Below are 16,378 nucleotides of genomic sequence, written 5' to 3'. Positions count from 1 at the left end.
TGAATGGGTTCGCAAGAGAATCGATCAGTTAATATTAATTGATGAGAAGAGAATGGTTGCTGTTTGTCATGGACAACTATATCGACAGAGAATGATTCGTGCTTTCCACAAGAAAGTAAGAGCCAGAATGTTTGAGGTTGGTCAGTTGGTCCTCAAACGCATTTTCCCTCATCAGGATGAGTACAAAGGGAAATTTGCACCAAATTGGCAAGGACCCTACATGGTTCGCAAAGTGTTATCTGGAGGTGCCTTGATCCTGTCGGAGATGGATGGCACCGAATGGCCGAAACCGATCAACTCAGATGCAGTCAAGAGATATTATGTGTGAAGTTTATGTTTGTATTTTCTGTCATTTCCTTGTAATCGTTCTATTTGCTTGTAATTGCTTTGTTTAGAATTTATCCCTATGTAATGAACTACGTCTGACCAGAATTCTCAAGAATGAGATACGTAGGCGGCCTATGTCGGCCTCGGTCACTAATTTATCCCTTTTTAATATTCTTTGTATTTGAACTACGTTTGACCTGAATTCTCAAGAATGAGATACGTAGGCGGCCTATGTCGGCCTCGGTCAGTTTCTTTGTAAAATTCTTATTTTTGCTAATCCTTAAGAGGAACTACGTTTGACCTGATTCCTGCCTCAACGGGATACGTAGGCGCCACAAGGGCTCGGTCATATTTCCCGTAAGGATTTCTATTTCTCTTCACAATAGAAACTGGGACAGAACTTTTGAGAGGGACTCAAAAATTCTCGAGGAAAAGATCTTTCCAACAAAGTCAAGACTAAAGTCACTTTGAGATTTGCAATTGGGACAGAATTTTTGAGAATATCTCAAAAATTCCGTGATTTGCTTGCCAACGACTGAAGACAAACCAAGACAGTTAACTGGGACAGAAATTTTGAGATGGCCTCAAAATTTCAACCGGGTCTGTCGGCAGTTTAGAACAACTTCGAATACTCCCCAACGAGTAATCAGATAGATCCCAAAACATCAACTCCAAATGGCGTCCACTAAGTTTGGCGTGACATGACACTTGGTAGTGACATTTTTCAAATGCTACTTTTTGAAAATCTATTTTTTCTTAAAACTTTTCCTACATGTTTCAATTATTTTTACATAAAAAATGTTTTGTCTTATCTATCAAGAAGCGAAAGATTGAATAAATCAACCGGAGATAGCAAGACAAGGAGCAGACAACCGAAGAGATCAACACAGATCAGTTCATTTTTTTAAAAACTAACAATTTTTCTGTGTATGCAGGTCTATAGGTTTGCCTCAAGATCGGCATATTCTTCCATTCAATGAATATGGAGAAGTCAAAAGGGCGAAGAGCTCCCCAAATTGACAACTTTTCTGTGGATGCAGGAAATATTTCATGCTTCTTATACCAAGAATTGGGAATATGAGTAGCATTAATTTATTCAAATTTTCAGCAAGACAAGGTTCTTAACGAACATGCAATTATGTTCGGAGATGGGACAAATGAAAACCTTGAAGAGAGAAATATTATTATTTTCCAGCAACTAAAGATACCTGGAAGATATTTATCTGCATTATATTATCAGATATGATAATATTCTTACCCTGAAGGTTATTTATATTGTATTGTCGAATGAGACGATACCACTACCCGGAGAGTCATTTATATCGTATTGTCAAATGAGATGATACCGCTACTCCGAGGGTCATTTTTATTTATATTATCGATTGAGACGATATCACTACCCGGAGAGTCATTTATATCGTATTGTCAAATGAGATGATACCACTACTCCGAGAGTCATTTTTATTTATATTGTCGATTGAGACGATATCACTACCCGGAAAATCATTTATATCTTATTGTCAAATGAGATGACACCACTACTCCGAGGGTCATTTTTATTTATATTGTTGATTGAGACGATACCACCGTTCCAGAAGATACCCAGAAGATCACATATGTTGCTCGGTGAAGCATTATCTTCATTTGGTGTCAGGGAGGCATCATCAAAAGAAATCATGCATCGCGGGAAGAAGAAACCATGCATAACTAGAGGAAATCTATGCATAGCAAGAGAAAAGTCATGCATCGCGGGAAGAAGAAACCATGCATAACAAGAGGAAATCCATGCATAGCAAGAGAAAAGTCATGCATCGCGGGAAAGAGATTCGTGCATAGCAAGTGAAGGATTCATGCATCGCGGGAAAGAGAACCATGCATAGCAAGAGAAGTATTCATGCATCGCGGGAAAAGTCATGCATTGCAAGATAAAGAAGTCATGCATCGCGGGAAAGAGATTTATGCATAGCAAGAAGAAGCAACCATGCATAGCAAGAGAAAATGCCATGCATCGCGGGAAAGAGATTCATGCATAGCAAGAGAAGGATTCATGCATCGCGGAAAAGAAGTTATGCATTGCAAGAGAAAATTTACCCATCACAAGAAAATCAACATCGACTGCATCATTTTTTCTTTACAAAATGACATCAAGAGAATTATCAACAACGACGTCAAGAGAACTGTCAACATATTTACATCAACTTATTTTATTACTTTGACATCAAAGGAAGAGTACATTGAAGATCATATTGCAAATATGAGACACAAACTTTATTTGCTTCACGTCAAACCCGATAGAGTTGATGTCAAATATTCAAAGAGAACAATTAAGTGTCAACACGGTAGAAGACACTGTCTCCCATTTGAATTGCATTTTTTATGCTAATGAGTTTATCTTAGTCTTTGTCGAGAGCATCCAAGAGGATGAATTCTCAAAACAAACCACAGGTGCGGACGACATCAAAAAGGATGCAGCACAACGTGGAACTTTTTCTTAGCGGCGAACTGGGACATAGTCCAAAGAGGAGTGTCAAACTCTTAGGACGCGAGCAGAGGAGCGACTTTCACCACAATCAAACTGCACCCCTATTAGAAGGCATGTTGGTTTTTCTTAGGTTTGGCCTCTACCGGAAGCGGCTTTCCAATCCGAGTGACAATGCACCAAGAGCTTTGGAAATTATGTCCGTGTAAGTTCTTAATTATGGATGTGAAGTGCACCACATTCATGTCTAAGAGGTTGCAAGCCTCTTTTTCATACTCGACTTACTTGTCACTCCTCCAGAACCAAAGGATATCTTGCGTAATAGATTTCCTTTTTAACCGATAGAGTCGAACTACAAGTAGCCTGATTTCCTAAGTTGAGGAATATGTAGGCGGGATCAATGCTGAAAACTCGGCTGTGTTCCAACATTCACTCTCAAATCTTATTCCCAAGCATTCCGATCTCTTCATAATTCGATATCGGAATAAATTTTGAATTCTTTCAGAATCGTGCGGTAAATCAAGCGTATCGAACTACAAGTGGCCTGAATTCTCATATAGCCTGAGATATGTAGGAAACGCACCTCCAAGGTTCGGCCATAATTCCTAAAGTCCGTACCAAATCCCTCTCCTAATGGATGAAGATGTGGTCGGTCAAAATTGGACTTGTCAATTTCATTTTCCTCGAATTTCTTGCATCAATCCGAGTAAAATGAGGGACAGTTGTTGACACCTAATTTTGACCCTCCACAATAAGAATTAATTTGCAAGCTTCCTTAATTCCAAACGATTTAAAATAACTAATTTTATAGAAAATTCAAACTAATGTTTCAAGATATTTTAAGAATTTTATTCACTTTTATAATATTTTAATGATATATATGTTTTATATTTTACGTATGTAACTAATATATTTTATAAACACTTGAAAACCATCTCGAAGAAGATTTTATTATTACTATTATTATTATCACTATTATTATTTTAACGCTAAACGCTTTATTAATCTAGTTTAGTGTAAATTATAGCTATGTTGTTGAATTAGTTACTTTTATTAAGTTAATTATTTTTTTCCGTTAGGATTAAGAAGCTCGCTAATTAATTTGTTATTGATTCGCCTTATTTAATTTTTAGCCGAATTACCCACTAAATTCATTTCGGTTAAAAGTATTAATTCAATTTGGCTATTTCTTAAAATTCCGAAATCTAACCGATCTAATTGTACCCTTAACCCATACAAAAGACCCAAATGTTGGGCCTTTTTGTATTTTATTTATTCCCTTCAGTCGTTCCATAATAAAAGAAACTCAACCCAATTTCTTCAATTCCATATCCCATCAGCAGCAGCCCACCAGAAAATATCACTGCCCAGCCCACTCTTTTCTCCCTTACCCGGCGGCCCATTTTCTGTTCAGCAAAGAGACCCAGAACAACCTAAATTCCCAACAGAAGCGACACCATCTCCCAACGTATTTCTCCTCTAGCGACTCAACGACAAGAAACCCAGAATTCGTACAGCAGCAGGCAACAAGCACGTTTTCTCCCCTTTCCTCTTTCGGAATGGGTTGAAAACCTCAAAAAAAGATGTTTGTCCAAAAGGGCGAAAGGATTTCGATTTCAAATTTTGAATGCCAAAATTCCATCCGGATTTCCCCCTCTTTCTACCCTAATTTACTGGTATAAAAGCTCTCTTGGCATTTAGTTTTGAAGGGGGGGGGATAAAAAAAAAAGATTGGAGAGATAGGTTTGTGAAATTTGGAGATCTTTAGTTGACACATTTTTTTTTAAAACAGATATACAGAGAGCAACCATAGTAAGAAACAGCTATAAAAATACCTACAAAAATATAGGGGGAAAAATCAGTGTTAGAGAGAAATAGTTGGAAAAGATATTGGGAAAAGATTGAGAATCAACTAATTTAAGATAGGAATAAATATACTCGAATTAGATAGTTCCTAAAACCATAGAAAGACCGAGAACCCAGATTTCAGTTCAGTCCTTGCCTTCGCCTGTTTCCGGTTTTGGTCATCGGAGTCTTTGTTTGTGGTTTGGAAGGTTCTCAAATAGCTCGTCATCCCAGTTCCGCTGCTTCGAGAAAGGTAATATCACTTCCCTCTTCGCGTTTTGTTCGAATTTAAGTGTTGTGTGATGAATCAGTTTCTTTGGTTTTGTTTTGTTCTCTCTTGTTTTGATTGAAATATTCATGGATGAGAGCCTGTTTTAATTTGAATATGAGTGTTTAAATTATTCTTGAATATTCTCACTTATGTTCTTGGAATGGGTTGACCCATATTTAGCATCACCTTGCTCAAATGTTCTGTTGGGAAGTCATGTTCATTGAATGTATTTTTCTTGTTGATTTGAGCTCTATAAAACTGATCGTTAGTTGTAAGTTCCGATAGAGTTGAGCTCACTTTTATTCTTGATATATTCGTAAAACCGTTTTGAACTCACTCTTGTCCATAGGATCGATTCCTACTTCAGATTTTTATATGCTCCATCCCTTTGTCGATGTTTCCCCTTTGTCAAGAATATGGAAGAAGTGATATTGTTCTCTTAACTCGCTAATAGCTCGGGGTTGACCACTAGCTTCTGGTTTGCATATTACATATTTTCTGGCCTTAATTTGTTATTATTATTGGTTAGTTTGTTCATGTTTGAAGCATGTAATTTCTATAGCATTGGTTGTTGTCCCTCTAGCTGAATAAGAAAGCATGATATGTGTCTTCTCTATTTCATTTAGAGTTCCATGTTGGTTAAGGAGAAAAATGATTGTTTATGTGTATTACTTTGTTATGATAAGCTGAATTTTTTTTTATTTATTGCGGGCTGCTTTCTGGGATTTTTAGCTCTTCTTAACCTCATGTAGTTTCATTTTTGAGTTTGGTGGTATCCATTCATGTTAGGAGAAGTATGCTTTGACCCATTTGCATTTTTGCTGATCACTATTATCAGAGTGTTTACCCTTTTAATACTCATTGTTGGATCCTTGTTAGGTATGCAAGGTTTATTAAATGTCGTTTAGTCATTAGTTGGTCATGGCTTATCTTTTTTAAAAAATTGGAAATCTTAGGATAAGGCATTATTTCATATGTCTCTTGGTTCGGTATTCAACTTTTTTCGATAAAAATTGGTGTTCATAAAAGTCCTTTTTGTATACGTTTTTGTCTATGTTTCTTTCGGTACTACTGTTATGGTTAATATTCAAGGAAGTAAATTTAGGGAATAAGTGTCAGGATCATTTATGGGTTTTAAATGCTTAAATGCGTTTAAAAATGGCTGCCAACTTGAATTGCTTAAAATATTTATATAGTTGTCCATGCATCATTATTATTTTATTTTCTGAGATTGCTGCATTTTATTTTATTTTTGAGTGTTATTGCTTATCTATTATGTGTGCTTTTGGGAAAAAAATTAGTGGTATCAATTGCCTCCTCTTACTCAATCTATTTATTTATTTTCTTTAGCTAAGGTGTTAAGTTGTAATTTCCTTCGATACATTTATTATTTTGGGAATGGTTAATCATCGTTAAGCTATAGTTTGAAAATGTCATTATTGGGCACTAATCTCATTCTTATTTTTGTTTTGCATGTGTAAATCTATCCGAGTTCGCCACGAACTCCTATTTTCTTATCCCATATTTCGTGAGAGCCATAAAGGCCCAAATTCCTCCTCCATCGAGTCAGCCATCTAAAAATTGACAAACAGGTCTCAGAGTTGAAAGAATATGTGACAGATCGAGAAAGTAAAAATTTTGGGCCAAAGGCCCACACTTAATTCCAAAGAGATGTATTTTGTATTTTGGGCCTAAGCCCTTAGTCATTTTATTTATCAATATTCTTGTTAGAATTTAGGACAGGTGGAAAAATTGGACCTGAGGCCCAAAGGAAATGATATATTCCTTTCACATTAGTTTAGGACAGGTGCATGTGACGTAAATGGGCCAAAGGCTCAAAGGGAAAATGGGCCCAAGTGCTGGTCCAGGCGGACAGAAAAACCATACTTGGGCCCAAATCTCTTTACCTCTTTGTCTTACTATGTTTATTTACTTGTTAGTATTTGCCGTTGATTTTAAGGTTGGTAAATTTAAACCCCCGAAAGACGTCCATTTTCGCTTTAAAAGAAAATTAACTAAATTAGCCATCTCTTAACAAGATTTAAAGAAAATAATTTTATCAGATAGCTTCCTTAGATGATATTTAAATATTTCCCTTTTTTCCCCTTTAAAATGGTTCTAACTATAAAAATTGTTCAAATCAAATTAAGTTAAATTATTTTAGCCAAATAAATTAATTGTCGAATAACCGCATTAGCGGACATTCTAGGTGCTTTTAAAACCTTCCTAGAATGTTAATAAGAACCTCGAACCCTTTTCAAGTTTTCACTAGATTTCTGTTTTAGTCTTGTGAAAATGAATAGTTTTCTTGATTTTTCTTAAAAAATTAAGTGGCGACTCTTAAACCAGTCTAAAATATATTTTCCAAATAAAACAGAGATGATAACCCAACCTATGTGATTGGAGATCCCATGAAGTAGGTTCATATGGGTAATAACAAGTCAATATTGACTCTGCGCACTAACTGAGAATGTTTGAACTGCTACTAAAAATGAGGGATGAGTTATTAACTTTTAATGAATTCATAGTCCTTAATTAAGGAAGGTGTATTTAAAGTTGTATATTGTTGATGAATTCACCTATATGAGAAGTAGAGTGTGGCCGCTCCTATGAGACTTTGGCCTAGTCTCTAGAGCTCTCATGAATACCAGGCACGCACATGGCCTATTGGCGCAAAACCGCGTTGAATAGCAAAATTATTGTGGTCAAAATGTGATTGGTAAAGCCTCTGATTTACAATAAGAATTATTGATTTATAGAAATATTATATCTCACCAGTAAATCTTTAAATTAAATTTTATCAATCTAAGTTTGGTTCATAGTTTGAAAGACACCAAACTTATTGCATTTTGTCTTGAAAATCCAACAAGTTATATATTTTCATAAAAATTCTTTTGAAATAAATGAGAGATTGTAAGTAAATATCTATTTCAAATGAATTTATTTTTTATAGTGTATTTACAACACCAAAGTAATTAAGGTGTATACAAAAAGTTACTTGGAGAGTTGGCAAAATGGAAGAAAGTGTTGGCACTTAAATGTCTTCAAAGAACAAATGTCCTTACACTTGGCAATAGCATTTCATGCACTTGACACTAGTCAAGATGAAAGGCAATTTGTTGGCCTATAAATATGCATGTTACCATTGAAGAAATGAAGAGGAAAATAATGTTTCTCTGATCCTTGCCAACAAGTCGTCTTGCCCCTCTCTTTAATTTTCTTTCTTTTAAGTTATTTAATTATTTTGGTTTTGTTATTTTATATCCCCTAATAACATGTTGATGTTAATTAATTTGTTGATTCATATATTCTCTAGTTAAGATAGGAAAGTGCTTGTTTAATCCTCTGGAAATATTTCATATCGTTGAAATAGTTTTTTAGGATAGTGCTCAGCACGACTCAAGTATTAATTTTATGCACTATTATTATATATCATTGTAGTAATTTTCATCTTACTTTTAGGACTAATTTTTGTTAATAATAAGTTATATTATTATTGTGAAATTTCAATTATTTCCCCAACACATTGAAATCATGTACTAAAATTCTATAATTTCTTTCTATTTTATCTGACCTATAATTTGGTGGAAGTTAACTTCTGATGTTTCTCTCCGCCATTAGTGATAAAGTCACATTTACTCCCTCATACCTTGATTACTAACTACTCCCTCATACCTTGACAACTAACTTGACTTTCTCTCAATCTTAACGTAACGTATAATATGTTGTATTTTATTGTATTTAGACAGATTGGAGGATGACGTTAAAAAAATTTCATATTGTCTAAAATTGTTAATATTTCTCTTTTTTGTTATGCAAGCTTCAAAATTCATTGAACTCTTCAAAAGATTGAATCAGAAATAAAAACAAAGAATTATATGAATAATTTATCAGATTTGATTGATTATCTATAAATTTGGAGAGGTAATGCAGATTAGATTGTTATTTATAGAGCCACCAAAACGAGCTTAGCCCATGGGGCTGGCCCAATCCAACCCGTTATTGGGGTAGGGTTGAGATAGGATTTTTCAAGCCCATTTAACACTTGGGCTTATAAGTCATTGGCCCTTGAGGCTTGATCAGGGCGGGGTCAGGGTCGACCCATTGGATAAAAAATTTTATTTAAGAGTAATTTACAATAATCTCACTAGTATGTAATCTAATTACTTAACTACACGCTATGTTGTAATATTATGAATCTTACCAGATTTTGGTACGTCCAGATACATGTATCTCGGAATCTATGGACTCATAATTAGGTTAATCTATTCTAGATATTCCAAGTAGATTCGCATCTATCTAGGATGCATAGACAAATCTCGTGCCCTCGCCTCCCTCCAATCTTGCTTGTCACTCTTTTATCTCGCTCGTGTATCTGGTATGCGAGATACATGCTAATTACACTAGACTTTTTGCTATTGTTATTAAAGCAACACCATTGTTTGCCATATTTGATTTGAAAATCTTCTCATTTTCTTGATGTTATAGAATTATAAGTTTGAAAAGAAAAAAAAAAGGTTGGCCCACCCCAACCCTCGGCCCTTCTAGGGTTGGGTTGGGTTGAGCATTTTCATGCTCTTTTGAATGAACGGCCAGCCTGCCCTAGCCCATCAAATTCCTTGGCCCACGAGGCTTGGGCCGACCCTTTTTGATAGCTCTAGTTAATTACTAATATTATTTTTCAAAGTAAATTTCCAATACTTTATGTAATAATAAGAAGTATCTTTATTTCTTTTACTTGTTTATATTTAAAAATAAGTCAAACTAAAACAAACATTATGATTTTGGATACTCATGTCAACAATATTAAAAAACAGTTAACTATAGTATAATTTTGTTGTATAGAAAAGAGAAAATGGCTAAAGCCCTCCCAACCTATACTCGAAATCCCAATTACACACTCCAAATTCACGGGTGTCTTATTTGATTACTGTAATGATCCGAACCATCATTACTTAGGAAAAGCAAAACTTCAGGAAAATACTGGGTCACTGTCCCTCCAGGGCGAGACAAATGCTGCTAGGGCGGTGGCGACACGACAGGGTAAGTTGCCGCCAGAGCGGGTTGGGCGAGGTAGAATGTAAATAATACGAAATCTTATTTTCTCCTTTTTCCAAAAACACCTAAATTAGACGTAAATCACCCCCAGAAACCCTCCAAAAGCTTCCCTGGGCTGGGGAAAGAAGGAGGAAGAGAGTTTCGACGTAAGGAGATCAATGACTTGTGGATTCTTGGCCAATTTCACCATCTTGTCACCCGAAAATCGAATTTGAGCTATAATTTCGTGCAGCATCTTGGCGTCAGGTAGGCTAGGTTTATTAATTGAATAGTTATAAATATGTGCTCACTGTATAGTATGATGTTAATCAACGGCAAGAATTATACATAGGCCTTCGTGCATCGAGTAGAAGGTGACTTAGAGCATAGGAAGAAGCCTTAGACGATGAACTAAGGCTAGATACGGTCGAGTTATTATTTCGGTAATGTGCATTGATGAATGTTTCATTGTGATGTTGTGAATCTATATTAGTGTGATGTAGGTAGTAATTATTTCGTTATAATGCTTGTATGTATGCGAATGTTGCATTATTGATCACACTAATCGTATATGAGGATAATTAAATGAGGTATGCCATGAATCATGACTTGATTGTATGAAGGTAGGAATATACATTGTGATTTTGGTTGTGGATTGTTGATTGGATTGGGTGTTGCATTTCGACACACTAACATGGGATCGATTAACACGTATCGGCATAAATATTCACGATCTGACACACTAACTTAGAACAGATACCACGCACCGATACACTAATAGTTTGGATGTGGGTTCCATGAGAGGACCATGACTTGACATAATTGTATATCCTGAGAATTATGATGTTGTACGTGTTCTTAAGTGATAATTGAAGTGGTATTTCTCCTGAAGGGTTAAATGATTATGATGACCTATATATGTTGTTCTACTATGTTGATTTAACTCGTTAGGTATCTCGTTGTTGAAACAACATGGAAGGGCCAATGGTTCAAAAGTGTTAATGTTGAGAGAAAAGATTGTATGTGTGCGTTAATGTTGAGAGAAAAGATTGTATGTGTGCTGCAAGGGTGAGAAGTGAAGGTAGTGTACACAATGAAAATACTTAGGTAGATTTCACTGTGAAAGTAAGGAATTTGTGGTTGGTAGTTGAGAGGTCTTGATAAAAGGTGTCATATGGCAGGGACTGGTAAGATGAAGAGAAGGCAAGGGTATGTCGTGTGTGGTTAGTCGGAATGTGGGTAGTTGAAATGGTGGACCCTTCTATGAGTTAGAACGGTTAGACTATGATCAAGAACCTAGTAAGTTGGTAGACTGAGGCGGTGGTTGGTAGTAAGGGTACTAGTGTAATTTTGAGGTATTTGAGAGAGGTTAAAGGTGAAGAAGCGAGTGGTTTTATTGCATGTTCTTGCTAGTTGAATTCTTATATTATGCGGTAGGCGTCGGGTTGACCGATGATGCCTACCAGTATGTGTGGTTTTGTACTGATACTATTCTTGCTATGCCTTTTTGGCATAGTCTGGATCTGGATGCAGGGTCGGTGATGTTTCATTGGGTGAAGACGAAAAATTCTCCAACAACTTCTATTTTTCTCTCTGTATGGTAGGAGCTGTGTCTTTGCATTTTTATGTCATGTTGTACTCTTAGTAGCTCTTGTACCTGCTTAGACTAGATCACTATGAGTGTTAATTACTTTACAAGTCTTAACTCTAAGTCGTTTTAAAAACTCTTGTTTTATAAATATATTACATAATTTTCTTTTATTCGTCCTCTTTCTTAACTTTCCGCATGTTTTGACTATTGGGATGTGAGGGTTCTGTTAAAGTGTGTGACCATCTCATCTAAAAGCTTAAGTTGTTAGAGAGATCACACTTTTATTATTTGATTATATTCTCAACACGCCCCTCACGTGCGGGCCTGATTTTTTTCATAGGCCAAGCACGTGAAAATTCTTTTTGATTTGGGTGGCAGTGAGATTCAATCTCAGGACCCTTGCCTGCTCTGATACCATGAAGAAAACACAGAACAGAAAGGAAAAGAAAAGCTTAGTATTATTGATATATTTCATATCTGAAACTACTGCACAATACCTCATTATATAGGTTGTTGGCAGGTTACAATATAGGAGAGTTCTATTTGAATTCTACTTTGTAAGTTAACTCTTATTAGTAATACATAACAACACTTACACTCCTAATGCAATACATGCTCCTAATGCTAACACAATTCTGCTTTTTTATGCTAGTCTTCAATAGGTTCTCCTACTTAGGTGTTAGTATGTAGGTGCCCGCACGGCCCGGTAGGTTGGATCGTGACAATTACAAATCAATTCAAATGTCAAATTAACTCAATTTTTTCTTGATTTTGATTTTGGATTTAATTTTTTAAAAATTATTCTATCCTGAAAGGATATATTTCATTATCTTAGATATTTAATGAGAATAATTTTCTTAAGGACCACTTTGAATTCAGCTTTAAGCTAGCTAACATACACTTCTAATGTCTTTTTTTTATAGCAAATTTATACCACTAGACAGTGATTTAGTGGCTTTTTATTAATAATAAACATAAAAAATTCTCAATAGGAATAAGTACAAACATATACTTCTAATGTCGAATTAGAATTAGAACATATTTAAAAGAAGCCAATCATATATAAGTTGATTCAGATAACATGTTATATAACAATTTGCAACATAATGAGGGCAATCGTAGACAGGAAAGAAGGACAAGTATAATTCATGAAGCAATAAGAAAAGAGAGATTTATCTTAAGTACATAAATTATTATCATACTTTCCCACGGAACATAAAAATCAAAAACTGCAGCTGAAGAAAGAGTGAATGGAGAATGAAGACCAAGAGATGAATATAAAAGGACTTAAATTTCGGCGGGAATTTGAAAATTTTCTATCACGCAATTTTAATTATTAATTTAGCTTTTTCTCATTTAATTTTGTAAAATGATTGAATTAAAATTTTAACTGGAAAACATATGAATAATTCATTTGATTTGATAGATTATCAATAAATTTGGAGAAGTAACATGGATGGGATGATTAGTTATTATTATTTTTCAAAGTAAGTTCAATACTTTCACTCAATTTGATAATAAGTAGTATTGTTATATTTTCTTATTTATTTATATTACTCTTATTTAGATTACTCTTATTTAGAAGTGAGAGTTGGAAAGGACCAACATTGCATTAATACTCTTGTACAACATGCATACAATTTTGTACATTAACTTTTCACTGCATTAATTAGTTGTACAATGTGCAAAAACAATTGTACATTAATAGAAGGACTAACACCAAGGACTAACATTGCAATTATTATTATTACTCATTAGTCCTTATTAGAATTATTATTATTACTCATTAGTCCTTATTAGAATTATTATTATTACTCATTTGGCTTCATCTACTTCTACTTTTTCTACACATATTTTTCTTTAATAAAATAATTATTGCCTCCATTTTTTTTAAAATTTTTTAACATTTATTTTTTAATTTTAAAACATTGGAAATTTTATGTTAAAAATTTAAATAATAGAAAAAATGATTTATTTAACTTTTATCATCATCGATACAACTAATTTATTTGACGTTTTTTCTTAATCTTCATCTCATCATTAATGTTATTTATATAATTTTCTTAAATCACTTATTTTTTCTTTTTTGACTCTTTTTTTATATATATAAAAGTTGGATATGTAAATGATGATGTCACATTTCTTAGAAGCTAACATTACTATTTATCTAATTTGTCCAAATTTTTAAAAAAAAATGAAGATATCATACGCAAATTTATGGTTAAACTTAAACTATTTGATTCTCGAAAAATAAAAAGTCTCACATAAAATGGGACAGACGAAGGATAACTCTCAATTAAATTTATTTCACTTTTTATTTTCCATTTTTAGCATAATTTTTCAAGTTGGATTTCTAGGAATTCTATAGTAGACCCATTTAAATTTTACTTTTTTGTTTTAAATTAGAGAACTTGGCCGCACTTCGCGCGATCATTTAAATTAAATAAATTTTTTTAATTTTATATTTACTTTGTTGTTTAATTGTAATATTATTATTTGTCTTAATAATATGAAGATTGTGAAAAAAAATAAATCTTCACAAATTTTACATCTATTAAATGAGGAAGAATATATTTTTTATCAAATAAGTTAAAATATATTTGCTAATAACAAATTCTTCCATTGCATGAAGTTCATCCTTTAATATATAATATATATTTCGGTCTACCATTCTCCTTAAATGTCTAAGAAATATCTCATAATGTCAAATAAGACTGTAATACTCTCTCTGTCCCTAATTACTTCTCCACTTTTAAATTTACGCATTTATTAAGAAATCAATTAATGACATAGTCAGTTTATCATTTTACCCCTATTAATTATGAAGTAGATGAAAAGTTCTGCAATTTTCAAAGTAATTGCTCATTTAATTGAGGGTATAATAGGTAAAAAAATATTCTTTCTTGATTTGTCAAAATGGACAAGTAATTAGAGACAACTATAAAAGGAAAAGTAAACAAGTAATTAGGGACAGAGGGAGTACTAAACAAATGCATCAACAAATGAAATTTATATTAAAAATATATTGAATAATGACATAAAGATACCTTAATAGAATTTCCTATCCATTTACAAAAAAAAAAAAACGTCACCCTTTCAATTTCGTTATATCTTCTTATTTAGTAAAAGAATCATCATTTATTATATTTTACTCCACCTTCATTTGTACCGTCAGAGTTTTAAGAATAAACATTAAATTTTAAATTGAAATAAAATTCATTGAAAAATGACAGAAAAAATAATAATAGTATATGAAAATTAAAATAAGGTGCAAGAAAAGCCTTTTCACAATAATTTTTTCAAATATATTGACAACAATTAAAATGAAGCTGTTATTTTATCTTTAAAATTAAGTTTGATTGAATTGAATTAGTACAATGAGAAAAAATATTAAACTAATAACTTTTTGATGTTATTAAATGCATTCTATTTTTAATTGAGTAGTAGATTAAAAGTTCCGAATTAGGATATTAAGATAATATCTTACTCTCTCCTTAATTATTATGGTATTGCAAACATTTATTTTCCTTAAATCGTGATTCATTTTCCATTTACAGTTATATCCAATTAATTTCTAATGTATTGAATGTGGTTATGGGATATTGAAATAATATCTTTATTTTTCCTTAATCATAATAAATTATAATTTAACATTTATTTTTCTGAAATGATAATTTTGTTTTAATTCCTAAAACATGTTGTTTACTATATTGAATGTAATTATAATAAAACATATTGTATTTAGTATGACAAAAGAACTCAAAAAATGGAGAAATTAGATAAATAGTAATCTTAACTTCTAAGAAATGTCACATCATCATTTACATATCCAACTTTATATATATAAAAGAGTTAAAAAAGAAAAAATAAGTGATTAAACAAAATTAGTTCTATCAGCCTTGGGTGAAACTCGAATCTATCATGGGATGTTTAAATGGAAATAGAGGGAGTCATGGTTTAAAACTTTTAGAGGTGACAATGTGTTTGCTAAGAAGATTTTTATTCGAGTGATAGTTTGAGAGTAAGGTAAATGGACAGTGTAGTTATTATGTATGTTAATATTAAGAGTGTTAGCTTCAATGGAGTCAACTGAATGTAAATATTTAATCTGGGCTCTTTAGAGGAAGCATTTAGTGTTATTCAATCTTGGTTCTGTACATTCTTATGTGACCACCTATTTTGTCCTGGACATGATTTGGAGTATGATTCACTAGTTGTGCCCACACATGTTTTCACTTTTGTGGGTGGATCCTTAGTGGTGGATTGGGTGTACTGATCCTGCGATGTCCTATTGGTGGGATAGGATGTTGGGAAGAGTTGGTTATCTCAGATGATTCATTCGGTGTCGTCTTGGAGCTGTGAAATATTCCGTTGGTTCTACATATATCACCTTACTTTTGAGAGCTTATAGAAGAGCTACCAAGTGTATTTATAATTGTATGACAATTTTAATATTCATCTAGTTGTCGAAGTCATGTTACGATTTTGTGTGATTGAATGTGAGGACCATTGAGTCTAGTTATACCGTTCTTAAGGTATCTACAATCGCAACTACTAATCTAGCATTTCAACAATGTTGTTAGAGGTTACGTTTGTGTGGGTATATTGCTCGATGGATGGTTACTTGATCATTTTCTTCTTAAGGTTAGATAATTTTGATTTTCCCTTGATGAGTACTTGATGTCTAAAGATCAATTTTTTATAACTTAATCTCGTAGAAAGTTTATGTTGTGAGAATGAAATATTGATAAGATTTATGATGGTTTGTGCATTATGAGTGTGTGGTGGTTGATTTAGATTCACTTTTGATTGGAGTCAGTATTGATTC

This window comes from Solanum verrucosum, unplaced genomic scaffold (genome assembly GCF_900185275.1).
Source record: "Solanum verrucosum unplaced genomic scaffold, falcon-dt-bn FXZP01000108.1, whole genome shotgun sequence".
NCBI classification, from domain to species: Eukaryota; Viridiplantae; Streptophyta; class Magnoliopsida; order Solanales; family Solanaceae; genus Solanum; species Solanum verrucosum.
The sequence above is the reverse complement of the archived record's forward strand: the minus strand, read 5'-3'. Positions refer to the sequence as shown.